Below are 15,675 nucleotides of genomic sequence, written 5' to 3'. Positions count from 1 at the left end.
AAGGAGTTCCTAATATATTTCAGGTATGAACCCCTTGTTGGACATAGGGTTTGTAGATATTTTCTTGTGTTCCATAGATTTCCTTTCACTTTATTGTTTCTTTGCTGTGCAGAAGCTTTTTAGGTTTCTTGCTTGTGCTTTTGGAGTCATGTCCAAAATGTCACTGCTAAAACCTATGTCAAGGAACTTCTTCCATCTGCTTTCTCTAGGAGTTTCACAGTTTCACGTCTTACATTTAAATCTTTAATCCATGTTGAGTTAATTTTAGTGAGTGGTGTAAGATAGGGGCCCAATTTTATTCTCTTGCAGGTGGATATCCAGTTTTCCCACCCCACTTACTAAAGAAACCACCCTTTCCTCTGCTAAATGCACACACATGGGCTTCTTTCTGGGCTCTCTATTCCATTCCCATTGATGAAGTGTCTGTTATGCCAGTACCGTGCTGTTTTGTAATATAGCAAGGGATCAGAAAATGTGGTTCTCCCAGTGTTGTTGTTCTTTCTTGGGATTGCTTTGGCTCTTTGAGGTCTTTTGTGGTTCCATATGAATTTGAGGATCGTTTTTGCTCTGTCTGTGAAAAATGTAATTGAAATTTTGATAGGGATACATTTACCTGTATGTAGATTGCTTTGGGTAGTACAGACATTTTAACAATATTAATTCTTCCATGAGCAGAGAATAGCTTTCCCTTTATTTGTGACTTCAATTTTTTCATCAGTTTTATAGTTTTCATTATGCAGATCTTTCACCTCTTTGGTTAAATTTATTCCTGAGTATTTAACTATTTATTTTACAGAGGTAAAATTGGCAGATAACATTATATTAGTTTCAGGTGTACAACATAATAATTCAGTATTTGTATACACTACATTCAAGTCTTCAATCCATTATGAGTTAATTTTCATGCATGGTGTAAGTCGTCTAATTTTATTCTTTTGCATGTGGCTGTTGTATTTTCCCAACACCATTTGTTGAAGAAACTGTGATTATCTAGGTCATCTGATTTATTCTTCAAAGGCCCCATTGCTGACGGTGTACCAAGACCTGCCCATGCTTCAAAGGCAGTGATCTCAGTCAGCACAATCTCAGGCTGATTGGAAGTCAGATGCCCAGGCAGCAATGTTTAAAATATGCAAATATATACAGTCCTATGGAACCACAATCAGACCAGATCTGGAGGTGTCTCCTCGGTGAGAGTTCGAAAAATTGGGGCTTCAGACAAGTATGTAAGCTCCTTTCTGGGAGGTACCAGTTTGTTAGTATTTTTGAGAATTTTTGGATCCATATTCATCAGAGATATTGACCTGATTTTTTTTTTTTTTTGGTAGTGTCCTTATCTGGTTTTGGTATTAGGATAATCTGGCTTCATAAAAGTCTGAGAGTATTCCTCTTCAATTTTTTTGGAAGAATTTGAGAAAAATTAGAATTAATTCTTCCTTAAATGTTTGGTAGAATTCACCAGTGAAATCATCTAATCCTGGGCTTTTCTTTTTTGGGAGGTTTTGATTATTGATTCAATCTCCTTACTCATTAGTGACCTGTTCAGAATTTCTATTTATTCATGATTCAGATTTATTACATTGTATATTTTCAGGAATTTACTCATTTCTTCTAGGTTGTCCAATTGTTGGCATATAATTGTTCATAGTAGCCTTTTATGATCCTTTGTATTTTGGGGTATTAATTATAATGTCTCCTCTTTCATTTATAATTTATTTATATGAGTCCTCTGTCTTTTTTTCCCCTTCTCTTTTAAGATTTTATTTTTAAGTAATCTCTACACCAAACGGGGGGCTTGAACTCACAACCTTGAGATCAAGAGTCCCACGCTCCACTGACTGAGCCAGCCAGGCACCCCATCTGTCTTTTTTTCTATTTTCTTTATCTAGTTAAGGTTTTTTCAATTTCATTTATCTTAAAAAAAAAAAAACACACAAAAATGAAACTCTTAGTTTCATTTATCTTTTCTAGTCTTTTTTTTTTAATCTTTTTTTATTGTTATGTTAATGACCATATATTACATCATTAGTTTTTGGTGCAGTGTTCCATGATTCATTGTTTGTTCATAACACCCAGTGCTCCATGCAGAACGTGCCCTCCTCAATACCCATCACCAGGCTAACCCATCCCCCTACCCCCCTCCCCTCTAGAACCCTCAGTTTGTTTTTCAGAGTCCATCATCTCTCATGGTTCGTCTCCCCCTCTGACATACTCCCCTTTTCTTCCTCTCCTGTTATCTTCTTCTTTTTCTTTTTTCTTAAAATATGTTGCGTTATTTGTTTCAGAAGTACAGAACTGTGATTCAACAGTCTTGCACAATTCACAGCGCTCACCATAGCACATACCCTCCCCAATGTCTATCACCCAGCCACCCCATCCCTCCCACCCTCAACCACTCCAGTAACACTCAGTTTCTTTCCTGAGATTAAGAATTCCTCATATCAGTGAGGTCATGTGATACATGTCTTTCTCTGATTGACTTATTTCACTCAGCATAACACCCTCCAGTTCCATCCACGTCGTTGCAAATGGCAAGATCTCATTCCTTTTGATGGCTGCATAATATTCCATTGTGTATATATACCACCTCTTCTTTATCCATTCATCTGTCGATGGGCATCTTGGCTCTTTCCACAGTTTGGCTATGGTGCACATTGCTGCTATAAACATTGGGGTACACGTACCCCTTCGGGTCCCTACATTTGTATCTTTGTGGTAAATACCCAGTAGTGCAATTGCTGGATCGAACGGTAGCTCTAATTTCAACTGTTTGAGGAACCTCCATACTGTTTTCCAGAGTGGTTGCACCAGCTTGCATTCCCACCAACAGTGTAGGAGGGTTCCCCTTTCTCCACATCCCCACCAACATCTGTCATTCCCTGACTTGTTAATTTTAGCCATTCTGACGGGTGTGAGGTGGTATCTCATTGAGGTTTTGATTTGGATTTCCCTGATGCCGAGCGATGTTGAGCACTTTTTCATGTGCCTGTTGGCCATTTGGATGTCTTCTTTGGAGAAATGTCTGTTCATGTCTTCTGCCCATTTCTTGATTGGATTATTTGTTCTTTGGGTGTTGAGTTTGATAAGTTCTTTATAGATTTTGGATACTAGCCCTTTATCTGATATGTCATTTGCAAATATTTTCTCCCATTCTGTCGGTTGTCTTTTGGTTTTGTGGACTGTTTCTTTTGCTGTGCAAAAGCTTTTTATCTTGATGAAATCCCAATAGTTCATTTTTGCCCTGGCTTCCCGTGCCTTTGGCGATGTTTCTAGGAAGAAGTTGCTGTGGCTAAGGTCGAAAAGGTTGCTACCTGTGTTCTCCTTTAGGATTTTGATGGACTCCTATCTCACGTTTAGGTCTTTCAACCATTTGGAGTCTATTTTTGTGTGTGGTGTAAGGAAATGGTCCAGTTTCATTCTTCTGCATGTGGCTGTCCAATTTTCCCAACACCATTTGTTGAAGAGATGGTCTTTTTGCCATTGGACATTCTTTCCTGCTTTGTCAAAGATAAGTTGACCATAGAGTTGAGGGTCCATTTCTGGGCTCTCGATTCTGTTCCATTGATCGAAGTGTCTGTTTTTGTGCCAGTACCATACTGTCTTGATGATGACAGCTTTGTAATAGAGCTGGAAGTCCGGAATTGTGATGCCGCCAGCTTTGCTTTTCTTTTTCAGTATTCCTCTGGCTATTCGGGGTCTCTTCTGGTTCCATACAAATTTTAGGATTATTTGTTCCATTTCTTTGAAAAAAGTGGATGGTATTTTGATGGGGATTGCATTGAATGTGTAGATTGCTCTAGGTAGCATTGACATCTTCACAATGTTGATTCTCCCAATCCATGAGCATGGAACGTTTTTCCATTTCTTTGTGTCTTCTTCAATTTCTTTCATGAGTATTTTATAGTTTTCTGAGTACAGATCCTTTGCCTCTTTGGTTAGATTTATTCCTAGGTATCTAATGGTTTTGGGTGCAATTGTAAATGGGATAGACTCCTTGATTTGTCCCTCTTCTGTCTTGTTGTTGGTGTATAGGAATGCCACTGATTTCTGTGCATTGATTTTATATCCTGCTACTTTACTGAATTCCTGTATGAGTTCTAGCAGTTTTGGGGTGGAGTCTTTTGGGTTTTCCACATACAGTATCATATCATCTGCAAAGAGTGAGAGTTTGACTTCCTCTTTGCCGATTTGGATGCCTTTGATTTCTTTTTGTTTTCTGATTGCTGTGGCTAGGACTTCTAATACTACGTTGAATAGCAGTGGTGAGAGTGGACATCCCTGCCGCGTTCCTGACCTTAGGGGAAAAGCTCTCAGCCTTTCCCCATTGAGAATGATATTCGCTGTAGGTTTTTCGTAGATGGCTTTTATGATATTGAGGTATGTACCCTCTATCCCTATACTCTGAAGAGTTTTGATCAAGAAAGGATGTTGTACTTTGTCAAATGCTTTTTCTGCATCTATTGAGAGGATCATATGATTCTTGCTCTTTCTTTTGTTAATGTATTGTATCACGTTGATTGATTTGCGGATGTTGAACCAGCCTTGCAGCCCAGGGATAAATCCCACTTGGTCGTGGTGAATAATCCTTTTAATGTACTGTTGGATCCTATTGGCTAGTATTTTGGTGAGAATTTTTGCATCCATGTTCATCAAGGATATTGGTCTGTAATTCTCTTTTTTGATGGGGTCTTTGTCTGGTTTTGGGATCAAGGTAATGGTGGCCTCATAAAATGAGTTTGGAAGTTTCCCTTCCATTTCTATTTTTTTGGAACAGTTTCAGGAGAATAGGTATTAATTCTTCTTGAAATGTCTGATAGAATTCCCCTGGGAAGCCATCTGGCCCTGGGCTTTTGTTTCTTGGGAGATTTTTGATGACTGTTTCAATTTCCTTAGTGGTTAAAGGTCTGTTCAGGTTTTCTATTTCTTCCTGGTTCAATTTTGGTAGTTGATACATCTCTAGGAATGCACCCATTTCTTTCAGGTTATCTAATTTGCTGGCATAGAGTTGCTCATAATATGTTCTTATAATTGTTTGTATTTCTTTGGTGTTGGTTGTGATCTCTCCTCTTTCATTCATGATTTTGTTGATTTGGGTCATTTGTCTTTTCTTTTGGATCAGTCTGGCCAGGGGTTTATCAATCTTGTTAATTCTTTCAAAGAACCAGCTCCTAGTTTCGTTGATCAGTTCTACTGTTCTTTTGGTTTCTAGTTCATTGATTTCTGCTCTGATCTTTATGATTTCTCTTCTCCTGCTGGGTTTAGGCTTTATTTGCTGTTCTTTCTCCAGCTCCTTTAGGTGTAGGGTTAGGTTGTGTATTTGAGACCTTTCTTGTTTCTTGAGAAAGGCTTGTATTGTTATATACTTTCCTCTCAGGACTGCCTTTGCTGTATCCCAAAGATTTTGAACAGTTGTGTTTTCATTTTCATTGGTTTCCATGAATTTTTTTAATTCTTCTTTAATTTCCTGGTTGACCCATTCATTCTTTAGTAGGATGCTCTTTAGCCTCCATGTATTTGAGTTCTTTCCGACTTTCCTCTTGTGGTTGAGTTCTAGTTTCAAAGCATTGTGGTCTGAAAATATGCAGGGAATAATCCCAATCTTTTGGTACCGATTGAGACCTGATTTGTGACCTAGGATGTGATCAATTCTGGAGAATGTTCCATGGGCACTAGAGAAGAATGTGTATTCCTTTGCTTTGGGATGGAATGTTCTGAATATGTCTGTGAAGTCCATTTGGTCCAGTGTGTCATTTAAAGTCTTTGTTTCCTTGTTGATCTTTTGCTTAGCTGATCTGTCCATTTCAGTCAGGGGGGTGTTAAAGTCCCCCACTATTATTGTATTGTTGTCAATGTGTTTCTTTGCTTTTGTTATTAATTGCCTTATATAATTGGCTGCTCCCATATTCGGGGCATAGATATTTACAATTGTTAGATCTTGTTGGATAGACCCTTTAAGTAGGATATAGTGTCCTTCCTCATCTCTTATTACAGTCTTTGTTTTAAAATCTAGTTTGTCTGATATAAGGATTGCCACCCCAGCTTTCTTTTGGTGTCCATTAGCATGGTAAATGGTTTTCCACCCCCTCACTTTCAATCTGGGGGTGTCTTTGGGTCTAAAATGAGTCTCTTGCAGACAGCATATGGATGGGTCTTGTTTTTTAATCCAATCTGATAGCCTGTGTCTTTTGATTGGGGCATTGAGCCCATTTACATTCAGGGTAACTATTGAAAGGTATGAATTTAGTGCCATTGTATTACCTGTAAGGTGACTGTTAACTGTCTGTTGTCTGTGTTCGTTTCTGCTCTTTGCTGCTTTTAGGTTCTCTCTTTAATAGAGGACCCCTTTCAATATTTCTTGGAGGGCTGCTTTCGTGTTTGCAAATTCCTTTAGTTTTTGTTTGTTCTGGAAGCTTTTTATCTTTCCTTCTATTTTCAATGATAGCCTAGCTGGATATAGTATTCTTGGCTGCATATTTTTCTCGTTTAGTGCTCTGAAGATATCTTGCCAGTCCTTTCTGGCCTGCCAGGTCTCTGTGGATAGGTCTGTTGCCAATCTAATGTTTCTACCATTGTAGGTTACATATCTCTTCTCCCGAGCTGCTTTCAGGATTTTCTCTTTGTCTCTGAGACTCGTAAGTTTTACTATTAGATGTCGGGGTGTTGACCTATTATTACTGATTTTGAGAGGGGTTCTCTGTGCCTCCTGGATTTTAATGCCTGTTTCCTTCCTCACATTAGGGAAGTTCTCTGCTATAATTTGCTCCAATATACCTTCTGCCCCTCTCTCTCTCTTCTTCTTCTGGGTTCCCAATTATTCTAATGTTGTTTCGTCTTATCGTATCACTTATCTCTCGAATTCTGCCCTCGTGATCCTGTAGTTGTTTCTCTCTCTTTCTCTCAGCCTCTTTATTTTCCATCATTTGGTCTTCTATATCGCTGATTCTCTCTTCTGCCTCATTTATCCTAGCATTTAGTGCCCCCATTTTTTATTGCACCTCATCAATAGCCTTTTTGATTTCGATTTGGTTAGATTTTAGTTCTTTTATTTCTCCAGAAAGGGTTTCTCTAATAACTTCCACGCTTTTTTCAAGCCCAGCTAGTATCTTTAAATTCATGATTCTGAACTCTAGATCCGACATCGTACTAATGTCCGTATTGAGTAGGTCCCTGGCTGACGGTACTACCTCTTGTTCTTTTTGCTGAGGTGATTTCTTTCGTCTTGTCATTTTGTCCAGAGGAGAATAGATGAATGAGAGAACAAAATGCTAACAGGTTTACAACATCCCCAGCAAATATACTGTATACAAATCAGAAAAGACCTGAAACCAGGGGAAAAGAAAGGGAAAGAAAGAAAAAAGAAAGAGAAAAAGAAAAAAAGAAAAGAAAAAAAAAAGATAAAAACAAAAACAAAACAATACAAAAAAAGGAGAATATGATCAAATATGATCAGGCTAGTGCATAGATCAGTGCCACACACTAGATTTTGGGCATATTTTGGTCTGTTAGAAAAAAGTGCCTCCTAAAATTTTAAAGGAAGAAAGACATATATGTACAAAATAAGGGTTGATACAATGAAGGGATGGAAGATGACTGTAAAGATGAAAATTATAAAAGATTTTATAAAAGGACTTGGTAAGATAAGTTGTTTGAAAAAAGAAAGAAGATTTAAGAAAAAAAAAAAGGAAAAATGGAGAGAATGTGATCAGGCAGGAGACTAGAAAAAAGCCATACACTAGTGATTTAGGGTATATTTTGATCTGTTAGAAGAAACTGTACCTCTAAATTTTAAAGAGAGAACAACTTATATATATATACGCCAAAAATAAGGGTAACTACTATGAAGGGATAAAATATGACTCTAAAAATGAAAAATAAAAAATGTTTTTTTTTTAAAGGGATTTATAAGATGTTGGTTGAAAAAGGGAAAAAGAAAAATAAAAAAAAACAGTCAACAAAAATTAACTTTGATGAAATAATGAATCATGGTAAAAAAAAAAAAAAAGCCATGAATCTATGTGCAGTATTCCCCTAGCGCTGGAGTTCTCCTATTCTCCTTGATCGATCAACTTGGTCTTGGCTTGCTGGCTGTTTGTGCTGATCTTCTGGGGGAGGGGCCTGTTGCTGTGGTTTCCAAATGTCTTTGCGGGAGGCGGAATTGCCCCGCCCTTGTCAGTCCAGGCTAAGGAAGCTGCTCCGGTTTGCTCTCAGGAGCTTTTGTTCCCTGCAAGCTCTCAGTACAGCTTTGGAGGACCAGGGCAGAAATGGTGGCCTCCCAATCTCCACCCGGAGGAGCTGAGAACTTGGGGCCCCGCTCCTCAGTGTGCCCCCAGAGAAAAGCAGTCACTTCCGTGTCCCCGGTCTCCGGCCGCACTCCGTGCTCACCCGGCCTGTGATCGAGCGTTGCTATCTCTGGCACCCGACCCCGCGTGGAGTCTCCAAACCCAGCAGATCCCTGCAGTGCGTTCCCGCACCGCTCCTCCCCGGGAAGGAAGGGGAGTCTCCCCGGATCTGCTGCTTGTTGGGTCCCTGCTGGGGGAGCCGTGCCCCGACTGGGCCGCAGATCACAGTTTAGGGCAACCCCGAGCTGAGAGCCCGCGACTCTGCTCCGTATCTGCAGCTGGCTTCCCTGCTCTGATACCTGGGAGCTCTGGCGCACTCAGGCACCCCCGGTCTCTCTGTGACCCCAAGGGTCCTGAGAGCACACTGTCCCGGGAGGATTCCACCCCCCGCTTAGCCACTGCAGCGACGTCCCTCCGCCGAGCCAACTTCTAAAAGGTCCGATTTTGTGCTCCGCAGCTCTATCACTTGCCAGAAGCAGCCAGCGGAGGCCCCTCCCCCACCGTCTATCCTCCCGAATATCGCCTCGGATTCACTTCTCCGCACGCCCTACCTTCCAGTAAGTGGTCGCTTCTCTGTTCACAGAGTTGTTGCTACTCTCCTGTTCGATCTCCTGTTGAGTTCGTAGGTGTTCAGAATGGTTTGATCCCTATTCAGCTGAATTCCTGAGACCAGACGAAATCTAGGTCTCCTACTCCTCTGCCATCTTGCTCTGCCTCCCCTTTTCTAGTCTTTTACTATTCTCTGTTTCACTGATTTCTTCTCTAGTCTATTATTTTCTTCCTTCTGGTGTGGCCTTTGTTTTCTTTTTCTAATTCTTCAGGTATAAAATTAAGTTGTTTATTTGAGACCTTTTTTTCTTAATATATATCTATTACTATAAATTTTCCTCTTGGAACTGCTTTTGCTGCACTCCATATGTTTTGGTATGTTGTATTTTCATTTTATTCATCTTAAGATATAAATTTTTATTTTCTTCTTTTGATTTCTACTTTGATCCATTGGTTGTTCAGGAGTATATTGTTTAATTTCCACATGTTTGTGAATTTTCCAGTTTTCCTCCTGATTTCTAGTTTCATAACTTTGGGGTTATGAAAAGTTGCTTAATATGATTTCAGTCTTCTTAGGTTTGTTGAGACTTGCTTTGTGGCCCAAGATCTATCTATCGATCGATCTAACCTGGAGAATGTTCCAGGTGCACTTGAGAAGAATGTGTTCTGATGGTATTGGATGGAGTGTTCTGTGTATGTTTTTAAGTCCATTTTGTCTAAACTGTTATTCTGGTCCTTAGTTTCCTTATTGACCTTCCATGTGCATGATCAGTCCAATGCTGAAAATGGAGCATTGAAGTCCCCTACTATTATTGTATTGCTGTTTATTTCTTTTTTTTTTTTTTTTTTGGTCCTACTAATGTTTGCCTTATATATTTAGGTGTTCTGATGTTGAGTGCAAAAATATTTACAATCTTGGCTGAAAAAGAGAGGTAGGGTGTTGGTTAGAGGAGAATACATGGATTAGTAGGTGGGATAAAGTTACGACAGGATAACATTGGAGAACAGGTAGATTTATGAGACTTGTATTCAACAAGGATGGCCTTTCTTGAAGAAAGGAGCAAAAGAGTAAGAATCAGTGTGATGAAAAGGAGTTGGTAGGGTGGAAAAGGGCAATAGGAAAAGTTCATGACTAGGTTCCTCTAAATGCTTTACACTAGTTTATGTCTTAATAGCCTCTTATTAGGTCAAATACAGATGACTAAAATAGCATTTATGAGCTCAACAGTCTGTTTTCTCTCTGATCCATTCCCTACCCTTTCCTTCCTGTGCCCTGCATAATAGGGAGATACACTTTCTAGGATCTCTTCCTTCTGGCTTCATAGTAACTTTTAAGTAATTTTCGTCATTGGTATAGAAGGAGAGAGGAGGAGGAATGGATGAGTTAAGGTATTTTTTTTCTCTCCCTTTTCCTCTCTGCTTCTTGTGTCTGGCAGCAGTTACATCTTCACCATGGCTCAAGATCCTAAAAAGCTGTGTTGTCAGCTTTCAACTAGCCACTCCCATCTTCTGGCACCTTCCACCTAGCCTGGTTTCTAGAGTCTGGCATGTTTCTGTTATATTTCTGCTGTTCGTAATCTCTAGGTTGCCTCAACACCTCACATTGGCTGTTCATCATTTCTAACACATATAACCAATTGCTTACATTAAATTTACTCTATTGGAAAGAGCTAAAGTGATTTCTCTCTTCCCAGTCAGATACTGACTAATAAAGCACCCACCCCATGGAAATCATTTATATGACCACATGTAAGGTGTGATTCTAGGGCCAAAATAGATTAACCTTAACTAGATGTCTTCTTTCTGAGAAACACACTCCACTGTAGCCAAACCTTTCCAAAATATAGATCATCATCTATTCTAATATTCCCTTTTCCAGAATCACTATTGATGATAAATGGTTATATATCACACACTCAATTTTTAAATTATTTTTCAGTTATTGAATATAACTAACCATGTAATTGAATTCAAATAAATTTAAGCTAATAGAAGAAAGCTGAAAAATGAAGGGACGGCTTTTAAGAGGAAAATGTGTCTGAGATCCTATGAGTATATTGAAGATATGGAATGCCGCATAAATAGAGGAATTTGCTCACTCATCCAGATGGTCATCTCCATCCTGAGCTATGCTATGGACGCATGCACTGAGGGCGTTCAGAGTCCTCCCACTTCTAAATTGGAAAACAAATGTCAGACTAAAATATTCAGGTACATTTTGAATTCTATGTTGTAAAGTTTCATTGTAACACTGGGATTCGGGCTGGTTCACACAGCTGTGAGGAATCAGGAAATGGAAACAAGGTCACAGAAAGGGATGATAGAAGGTATACACACCATACCCACAGCCTACTTAGGGTGCAAAATGGATTTCCTTTGAGAATGCATTCTCTTAGGGCGCCTGGTGGCTCAGTTGGTTGAGCATCCAGCTCTTGGTTTTGGCTCAGGTCATGCTCAGGGTTGTAGGGTCCAGCCCCGTGTCAGGCTCTGCACTCAGCATAGAGTCTGCTTGATATTCTCTCCCTCTCCCTCTCCCTCTGCCCCTCCCCACTGTGTGCCCTCTCTCTTTCTCTCTCTCTCGCTCTCAAATAAATAAATAAATACATAAATACATAAATACATCTTTTTAAAAAAAGGATTATTTGAATGCCATCTTCCTGGTGAGGGATTACAGACCTGCCCTAGCCTTCTAGTTATTTTCTTTGAAATATTCTGGCTTATGAGTCACTGTTTATATTATCAGGTTAATTAAGTCATTAATGTACAGTCGTTCCTATTTTATAGGTAATGAAAATGGGGTATAGAATACTTATTGGCCAAAGTTGGTTTCTGGTTCACCTGTGAGTAGAGCAAAGCAGGGGCTTCTTCTGGTGCCTGGCATCACCTCTCTCCATGCCCAGGTCTAAGCCCTCATTGCTCTGGACAGGCATGTGAGCTTCCCTCCTACTGCCTTGGCAGTGGACCTGTCATTGCTCCAGGCTGAGTAATGACGGAAAGCTCATCAGTACCCACAGCTCCAATTAATTCAGAGGGAAGTAGCTTAGGTATGAATTCTTGAAAAAATTTCGAAATGCCTCATTGAGAGTCTCGAACATTCTGTTATATGATACTGTTAACTTCTGCCTTTATGTCTTGTCTCTGTTAGCAAACTACTCCACAGAGTGTCTTTCTGTAACAAGGTACTCTACCACTTACTAGCTGTGTTACTTTGAGAAAGTGATTTAAACTCCCTAAGTTTAATTTCTTCATCTGTAAATACTGGATAATAAAGGTCATTATATTAAGGGTTTTGTGAGGCTTAAATGAGAGAGTGTATAGAAAGCTCTTGGCATGGCCCTAGAAGGACAAGCTCGAGATAATAAGAGTAGTGACAGTGGTTATTGTAATCGGGGGGAAGACACTGAAATGGTATTCCTACAAAATCTTTCACATAAATCATCTCAGTGTATCTTTCTAACAGGGGGATCATCTCCCTTTTACCGGATGAGGAAACTTGTAGAACTTCAATCACAGGCTCAAAACCAGGCTGGTAAGTGCCCATGAGGACACTCCTGTGTCTTCACACTCTAAATTCCCTCTGCTTTCCACTACAGCAACCGGCCCTCCCTGTCACAGCCATTAACTGGAAATGTGTTCTGCTTTCATGGTGTATGGAGGTCAGCAGAGTTGTGCAGGGGCAGAGACAGGGGTTTCAGAGACAAGGACATGGAGAGGTTTCTAGCTTGGCTGTTGACTAGAATGTTGACTCCAGATAATGATGTCTAATAATACATATCTGTTAGTACTCTGTCCCTTGCACTGTGCTACGTGCTTTATACAGTACCTTTAACCTTCACAACCATGCTCCAAGGGAGATATTTATTATCATCATCATTTATACATTAAAAAACTGGGGATTGGAGAGGGTACATAGCTTGCTTAAGGTAATATCTTGGCCAGTGGTTAAGGTCAATGCTTGAATCCAAAGTTTGTGCTTCTTTCTGTGGGTCCCACTGATTGTAATTGACATAGCTAGCCCCCAGTTTCCTTCCCTGTAAATACTAAAGAATACCTACATTGCAGTACTGTGTGAGGGTGGGACGAGGTAATATAAAATAAAGTACTTAGAATAAGGCCTGACACATAGCAGACAATAGAATTCTAGTTCTCTTCCTCTTTGTTTATCTGAGGAAACAGTGACCCAGAAAGAAAAGAGGAAAACAGGTGTAGAGCCTCTAGACTTACCTCTGAGTGACATCTGCAGGCAGCTCAGTGACATTAGAATTGGATTGTTCTTGGGTCAAAAGGGCCACCGCTCTGTGTGTTCTGTGTGTAGATCAGCTATTATGAGGAAGGCGGTGATAGATCATAAGCTTCCAGATTTAAATGTTACAATTATAAACTTCTTAAAACTTTTCTACTAGATTGTTACTCTTATTCTATTACTTTTGTCTTGAAATGTTATATAACTCTTAAATTGATGAAAGTTTAATTTTTGAAGACCAATTGTTTATCTCCATTTTGAAATAGCCAAATGTTCCATCAATAGCAAAAACAATGTTCTCTGTCCATTGAGGATAGACATGAGCAATACCAAGACAGAAGGAATGCAAAGAGTGAAGCTAGGTCCTGTTGGGTCTCAGTTAATTTCTCTATGGTTGTAAAACTTGGCACAAGAGTAGTGACTTTTTCATGTCAATCCAGTGCTACCATCACTCATGTTAGTATTGAGATATTTCTCAGGAATGGAATGTGATACATCACCATCTAAAAAAATCATAAATAAGGGGTAAGTACAGCATCAAGACTCCTGAATGTTTGTGTAGCTTACTAAAAATTAGTGTGGTGGTCTGCTGTCATTAATTCTTTACACAGTGAATGTGCATCTGCATCCAGAATTTTATTTTCAACTTTAGGAAATAATGAGAAGAGGTACATTCATACAGTCTCAAATGAATATTAAAAGAAATCAACTCTATCTTTCAAGTATTTATTAAAAAATCACTCTGTATAAGTTGCTACACAAGGTTACATGCCTACAGACATTAAACAAAAACAGTCCCAGCTCTCAAGAGCCTCATGATTTAACTGTGTCGGAGAGACCAGAAAATAAAACTAATAATCACTTTGCATGATGTGAGGAGTCATGCAGAAAGCCATGGAAGGAAGCATATGGGAGACACATAAGTAAAAAAGCTTAGAGATGAGGGGTTGATGTTGAGCCAACTTTGAAGTACAGGACCACTTTACCAGGCAAAAAAGGTAGAAAAGTAAATACTAGACAGAGGGAGTAGCATCTCCAAGAACATGGAGAGGTAGTAGTTTGGAAGGGATCAGTGAATGTGTGAAATGATTAAGCTTGGGATCAGGGCTGGATAGGAGGAATCTTATACGCTGGGGGAGGATGGAAGATTTAAGTTACTGGAAATCTTAATGAGGTCCCAGAGCACGTATTGGTGTGAGTCAGAGTCGTAACACGGTTTGTGAACTGTCCGTGGAGTGAGTGGACGGACTAGAGGGCCAAGGAAGGTCAGTGGATAGAGGGGGTCAAGGAACTTTGATGGTGGGGTATTCTATGGGCCATCATGTGGACGCTGATGTTCCTCCAGATGCTGGAAGTTCGTAGAAGTACGGAGAAAGATTGTGATCATGGTGTCAGTGCCCAGGGTCCCCTCCTCTGCTCCCAGGAGCCAGTGCTGCGTAGCTGGGTTGATCAGAATTAGTGAAAATCCATGGTCTTGAACCTCAGCTGTTTCCTCAGAGGTGCTCAGGAAAGCTGTTGTTATTTCTAGGTAAAGCCCACTCTCAAATCCTTCACAACTACTCCCAACCTTCAAAATCCACCTCCAGGCCTTCATGGATCAGCTTCCTCCTCCTCCTCAGCAGATTTCCCCACCTCCTGCTTATCGGGCCAAACTGAGGTCCTCATGGAGTAAACACCTGCTTCTTTCCCCACCTAAAACCTGGTCCACCATCTGCACTACTCCTCTTTGTGCCCCATTCCCCTCGGCTATGAAAACGGGGTAATAATTCTACGCATTTAGTAATGTTTTGCAGAGGAGATGAAATAGCATGGAATCCCTAGGCAGGTGTGGTGCAGAGTGGTCAATACTGATTCGCTACCATCTTTGCTGGGCTGTTGTCCAAACCTGGCCCCAGCACCTATCCTCAGGCTGTCCCAGGCCACCTCAGGGGCCTGGCTTCCAGTTAGCTCATTTCTCCCCTGTCCTTTCCGTGTATTCCTCTCAAGTGTTCTTTTCTCTTAGCAGAGAAGATCAATTCTCTCACATCTGAAAAAGGAAAAATAAACCCAAAACCTTCTCCCTCTGTTTTCTGTTCCTAAGGCGCCCCCTCTGTTTTCCCTTTGCTTTACGTCCAGCTCCCGGAAAGCTACCAGAACCTTCTGTGTTCTCCTCCTCCTTTATTTTTTTTTTTTTTAAGATTTTATTTATTTGAGAGAGCGAGAATGAGAGAGAGAGAGAGAGAGAGAGCATACGAGAGGGGGGAGGGTCAGAGGGAGAAGCAGACTCCCCGCCGAGCAGGGAGCCCGATGCAGGACTCGATCCCGGGACTCCAGGATCATGACCTGAGCCGAAGGCAGTCGCCTAACCAACTGAGCCACCCAGGTGCCCTCTCCTCCTCCTTTAATACGAAGCCCCCACACTCTGGCCTCCACTCTGCAGAAACCGCTTTTCAAATCTGTGTGTAACGTGACAGATACTAAATCCAGTGGATGCTGTCTGGTTCCTCGGGGACAGTGACACTGTCAGCAATCCCCTCCAGACCCTCCCCTGCCCGCCCTCCCCCG

The 15,675-nt window shown here is 40.6% G+C and overlaps 1 long non-coding RNA gene across 1 annotated transcript in view; it reads left to right on the top strand.

Moving 5' to 3' along the window:
• Window positions 1-8,810: 8,810 nt before the first annotated feature.
• LOC148162707 (uncharacterized) overlaps window positions 8,811-15,675 on the top strand; it is a 174,919-nt gene continuing 168,054 nt past the window's right edge. Inside the window, exons 1-2 of the long non-coding RNA XR_015766627.1 lie at window positions 8,811-8,896; window positions 12,349-12,417. This is a non-coding gene — a long non-coding RNA (uncharacterized LOC148162707). The remainder of the gene's footprint in view (window positions 8,897-12,348; window positions 12,418-15,675) is intronic.

This window comes from Eumetopias jubatus, unplaced genomic scaffold (genome assembly GCF_037043125.1).
Source record: "Eumetopias jubatus isolate StellerSeaLion01/CBP00866 unplaced genomic scaffold, mEumJub1_p1.0 scaffold_13, whole genome shotgun sequence".
Lineage (NCBI taxonomy): Eukaryota > Metazoa > Chordata > Mammalia > Carnivora > Otariidae > Eumetopias > Eumetopias jubatus.
Note: the sequence above shows the minus strand (reverse complement) of the source record. Positions and strands in the feature narration are given on the sequence as shown.